The 6000-nt window shown below is 44.6% G+C and overlaps 1 protein-coding gene across 1 annotated transcript in view; it reads right to left on the reverse strand.

Moving 5' to 3' along the window:
• Positions 1 to 5334, reverse strand: part of IL6ST (interleukin 6 cytokine family signal transducer) — a 30280-nt gene extending 24946 nt beyond the window's left edge. The window contains exon 1 of the mRNA XM_080637104.1: positions 5272 to 5334. The gene's annotated coding sequence lies outside the window, so the exon portion shown is untranslated. The remainder of the gene's footprint in view (positions 1 to 5271) is intronic.
• Between the last annotated feature and the right edge of the window lie 666 nt (positions 5335 to 6000).

A 6000-nucleotide genomic window follows, 5' to 3' on the forward strand; every position in this document is an offset into this window, starting at 1 on the left:
TGAAGTACTCTCACTGGGCTGGATATGAAAACCATTATGCAGTTTCAAGTGCAGTACATGTTTAGATATTTATTACAAGCACACAGTAAGAGAACTAAACCAATTGATTTTTTATTATTACGGATGTAAAGTCTTCTAACATCTGAAAAATAAGGTTTCTGCTCACTCATGCCTTTCTGCATTTTAAAGTCCCAAGTGGTTTCACAAATTTTAACAGATTCAGACAATGAATACAACCAAATTCAGAAGAGAATTCTTTTTTGATTTTGGTCTTCAAAGACTGAACAGAACTAGCACACAGGAATCTATTTTAGTGTCTTGACTTTATCTAACATTTATGAGAAATACTGCATGCTTGTTGTCAACCTAAAGCTTGTTGTGCTCTCTTAGAGACAGAGCTTCAGATTTTATTTTTTTTTTATTTCAGCAACGCTCTGTTACAGCTATTTAGTTGAACAATTTGAGTTGCAGAAGGTCTGAAACTCATGAGAGCCTAGCTGGAAAGAAGCAGCAACTCCCCTTTCTTCTAACTGCTAAAAGCTGCAGAACAGCAGAAGCTGCTTCCACACTGAAAGAGGAAAGACTGAAGCAGAAATAAAAAAGCAAAACCAAGAGTTTTTAAAAAGAACGCTCACTACAGCATTTCTCTCCCATTTGGTATCACAACTGATGACATGATAGAATAATCGCACATCAGCAAAGATAAATATTACATCATTACAAAGTATTCATTTTCTTTCTGGTAGTGATTTATTTTGGGTTAAACTGTATTTTCACAAAACTACTCAGGAACTGCTGGTTCTAAAATCCTAGTAAGTATGGCTCAGGTTAATACAAAATACCATGAAGCACCTGAAAGAACATAAAAGTCAACACTGAGTTAATAACAGACTCAACAGAAATAATAAGATAGAATTATCACATACTTTGCTCTAAAGTGTGTTTTTCATAACAAATCAAAGTAAGATGATTTCACCTTTTAAAATGTTATTTCTACATCCACCTGTCTTCCAGACCTGGAATACAAGATTTTAGGAGGATGAAGTCCAAATCTCTACTACTTTGCCGTTTGGAAAATTTAGTATCTGTTTTGAGGGAGCAAAGAAACCGTCCACAGTTTATAGCACTTATTCTACCACACTCAGCTCCTGAAAGGCAAGAGAAATAAGACTAATGCTCCATCACCTGCAACGGGAAGTTCAGAGGAAAGCCCACCTACCTACAGCACAGCAAAGAAACAGCTGTGACTATGGTGTCCAGATCACACTACAGTTCAGTATTTATCTGCTTCTAGGCTCTTCTGATATATTTTACTTCCTCCTCCCTGATCACTGCAGTTTGAAGCTACACACTGAACCCATGAAGGGGCTATTGCCTTCTAATGCATGCTGCTTTTTAAAACATTAGTCCTTCTGGCTTTTACAAGGCTGATTCTTAACTGAAATTTAGTTCTACACTAAGCACTTCCATCCATCTTGCTTAGGTGAAAGCTGTAAGATAAAAATAAAAATATGATGGGGCTTCTAACCAGCAAAACAAGGAATCATACTTCAGATTAGAGTGAGGAAGGGAGTTCTGTGGAAACCAGTGTTTTCTAATCTGAGCATATAAAGATGCTCAGGCGCAGAATGCAGAAACCCTGCATAAAATCTATACTAAAACTTTAAAATATAGTGCCATCACCATCACTCAAAAGAAATGCTGCTAACCCATAATTACTTCAAATCAGACTAAGATGCAAGTCTGGACCACAGAAAACTCAACAGTTTCAGCAGTTACGCAGCACAGCCCAAAGTTTTATAGGCTAGTGTAGTGTATTAGGAACCTAAGCTGAAAGTTTAACCAGATGCTGAACTAAGACTGAAGGAGCAGTTTTCTGGGTTTTTATTCTGTTCTGTTTATACTATGTAGTTGTTGAGGGCCACTAAGTGGAAAAAAAAGGGAGACAGAAACTGAGGTTAAAAGTTTGTCAGTTTACTTTCATAGTTAAGTTTGCCAAAGGACCAAAGTCCATCAAAATACTACACAGTAAAACCAACACAGTCAATTTAGAACTGCTCATAATGACAGAGCTTAACTCACAGAACATAAATTATCTTAGGAAAAAAAACATTATTACTTCAATAAAGACAGACAAACTCATATGCCATGACATCACCCCATTTAATCTCCAAATCATATGGGACTTTTATTAAGCTTCACATCCTGCTACGTTTTGAAAGAAAAGCAGTTAGCCTTTATGCCTGAACCTTAAACTGATGCTTCAGGAAGTGCCCTATAAAAAGCCAGTAACAACCCTAAAATCAAGCTTTAAATGAACAAAGTAGCTCATTGAGTTTTATGGCTAAACTATGAGTAACAGTTTTTGAAGAAATGTCAGGTGTTTATATAAAGCAAGTATCATTATTTATTCTGAGCAACTGAGAGAAGCCTTACAAATTATTCTGATTTCATAAATCATGAGAACTACCCCAAACTTAATACAGGTATATGTCATATGATGAGTTACCATCTTTCAGTTTCAGAGAGGTGACAATTACTGTCCAAGTGACCTACAAATGACAATTTCAGTTTAAGAGAAATAGCCAAAATAACATGTTATTGCCAGCAGCAAAGCCAACTTGCAAGTTGGGAACTATACAACACACCATAACCATCACAGGAAGGTGTTAAGTGTATTAAGGCTCATTATCACATCAATCACAGAAGCCAAAAGGTTGCTGACAAATGGATTTCTAGAAATACCCCCCAAAAAAATTTAAGAGTTTACAGCTTCAAGTGGTAAGAATTCACATAGCTCAGAAAGACAGAGCAAGTGATACTGCACATAGCAGTAGCATTGCTTGAGGTTTAATAACAAGCCAGGTACTACTGAAAGCCCATCTAAAGGCTCTAACTATTTTTATGGAATTTTGATTACTCAGTCTGTAACTACTTTCTAATTAGAAGTATTTCATCTGCAAGCTTCCTTCCTTTCTCCAAACCTACTTCCTCCTCAAAAATATCTGAGACTCAAAAAAACCCCTAACACCTCTAAAAGAATCACTTGAAAATCTTAGCAACACTACATGCACAGAATACTTTGAAATTCTTTTTCACATTTAAAATGCCTACACACAAATTATATCTCTGTCCCTTTCATGAAACAGATAAGGGATTACTCCACATTACTAATTCCAATTCCTTTTGCTCTAGAAGGAAACTTCTCCCTACATCCAGGGTTTTAATATAGCAGTCAGAATAAAAAACCCAAACAAAGCAGAGCACAGATTAAAATTACTTAAATACTTCATCAGAGCACTAAATACTTGCTTGTAAGAATTACATTCCTCTTTCTGGTGTCTTCTAAAATTGCAGATTGCTTTCTCTGAAATAATTTGGATTCTTCTCTTTGCAGCTAGAAAGTAGCTTTAGTCTAAAAAGCAAATGAACTTATACAAAACAATGTCTTATTGCATGTTCTCAGCTTAAAGTCAAACCTGCAAGACTGACAAGCACCAATGCTGGTTCTTCAGTTTGAATAGTTCTGGATAATACAAGAATCATTCTACAGAAATTGGCCAAGAAGTTTATTTATTTTCATACAACTACGCAAGTGCTAATCCTCCAGGAAAGCAGCACTGGAGACACTGTCTCTCCATTTTGTGTACACACTTACACGTGTGCATATGTACTTCTTCCCACCCCTCGATTGTATTTATGGGCTTTCCTTAAAGAGATCACATATCTAGACATGTAAACAAAACCCAAATGTTTCTTTTTAATGCTTTACTTTTAGGAAAAAATCTCAAATTTTCATCATCCTCTCCTACTGTCTTAATGTGATACACCAACATACAGATTAAAAACTTAGAAGTTACATACTTTCAAAATACTTTTTACATATTATTTCTCTGCAAGTAACTGTATTTAGGAAGAGTAGTATAGATTTTATGTTCTATAGGGAAAAGAGGATAAAAGAACCTGCAAATCTCAAAAGTACCCAACCTCTTCATGTTGTTTCCCATCCCCTTCTCAGTGACAGGCCAAGTCACTAACGACTTAACTACAACCCGACATAATTCTATTACCAGGTTTCTCATTCAGAAATGCCTCAGAAGTAATAAGCAGCCACCAGCTGGAAATCATCTAGTCAACCTAAAACAAGGATGAAAACTGAGAGTGGGATTTACTCTCCTCCGTGCTGCCAGCACACTTGGCAGACTGCTTTCCTTTGTGCCTCAGTTTCATCATCTGCAAGATGAAAATAATGGCTCCGCTTTTCTTTAGGAAGAGTCAGAGACCCGCTGCAAGGATGACTGGAGCTCAGAAACACATCAGAAGTTAGCAGACGACCCACGCTGCTCCCTGTACCCGCTCCTCCCTAATTCCTCAGGGAACCGCTCCGGTAATTGGCCCACGTGTAAACCGAAGTGTGCCTTTCTTTCAAGGCCAGCGGTTTTCTACCTTCTGGTCTACAAGCAACAAGAACAGGCCATTTGTGGTGAAGGCAATAAAATATAACGCATTTCAACAAGAAAATGCCTGCCGATAATACGGCCAAGCTTATCAGGGGCGAGAAAGCCCAAAGACACTGCAAGGGTCGCAGCACCTTTATTAATTATTAATTAAAACTGTCGGCATGAACAGCCCCTCCACGAGAGAAAAACCCAGCTAATCTTCAGTCTTACCCTTCGAGCCACGCCAGCGCGTCAGTAAAACTGGACCGAGCCAGGGGAAGAGCACCGGATGGGGCAACCCCAGCAACTGGTACCACACACACCAGCAAGAAGGAGGCCTCGACCGACCCTCAGGCCCCACACCGAGGAGGCCCCGGGAGGCGCGGCAGCGGGCGAGGCCATGTTGCATTTTAAGCCCCAGCGCCGTCAGTGCCCGCCGAAGGCAGCTGAGACTCCCCTGCGGGGCACGCTGGCCCCGGCACAGGGCAAGGCGGCGGGGCGAAGACGAGAAAGGCTGCACCCGGACGCCCCCGCCGTCGGGGGGAGGGCGAAGGATCGGCTCGGAAGCGAGCGGCGCACAGCTGCCGTCGTCGCCCCAGTCAGCCCTGGCCAAGCGCCCACCACTCCGCCCTCCCCGCCCTCGGTGCACGGCTCGGCCTGCTGAGCCCGGCTACAGCCAGTAAGCGAAGAACAGGCCACCGCGGCTAGCGCCGGCGGACGCCCCTTGCGAAGGAGGTGCGCACACAGGCGGCGAGGACGCTGGGAGAGGGATTAAGAAAAGGGTGCACCGCCCGCGCCGCAAGCCGCCTGCCGGCTCCCCCCCCGCCCTTACCTGCTGGCGCTGACGCCGCCTCACGGCGCCGCCGCCCCGCCGACAGACCCTAAATAACGGCCCCACCGCACCGCGCCATCCCGCCGCCGTCCCGCACGCCCGGCCCCACGCCCGGTCACGCTCCCTCTGCCCCCTCCCGCGTCCTTCCCTCACGGCTCGCGCCGCCATTGGCGAACGGTGCCGTGACGTTGCCGAAAGGAGGCGGGGGGTGGAGCTTCCCGTAACGCGCCGGCCGGTGCCAGGATCGCGGGCGCAAGGGGCGGTGGCGGCCTGCGAAGGGCGGGGGGTGTACCGCTCCTCGCGCCATCCGCGCCTCCGTGCTCGCCCCCGTCGCTGGTCGCTCTTCCCGAACAAGTACACCCCGCAGGGTTCCCCTCAACCTGTGTTTCAGAGTGGGAGAGGAGCTGCAGAGCTCCGCTGCCCCTGGGGGCGCAGCCACGGGACCCTCAGCTGAGGAGAGCCGGCCCCCGCCCGTGCCGCCGGCGGCGAAGCCTCTGAAATCTCTTCCGGGCCCTCAGCCGGCCGGGGCGCGCTCCTCCTGGGCAGACATGAGGAGCCGGCAGCCGCCCCAGCGTTTCGCAAGGCTCCCGTGGGAGCGGGAGGTTGGCGAATGCTCTTATCGACAGCAGCCGTGTTAGCAGAGCGCTGTTATCGAGAGCGGTCTCTAGACAAGGTGTTCTTGGAAGGCTGGGTTGCTGGGATATGTTCCTTAAATAGATCGTTCATGTG

This window comes from Psittacula echo (genome assembly GCF_963264785.1).
Source record: "Psittacula echo genome assembly, chromosome: Z".
Classification (NCBI taxonomy): domain Eukaryota; kingdom Metazoa; phylum Chordata; class Aves; order Psittaciformes; family Psittacidae; genus Psittacula; species Psittacula echo.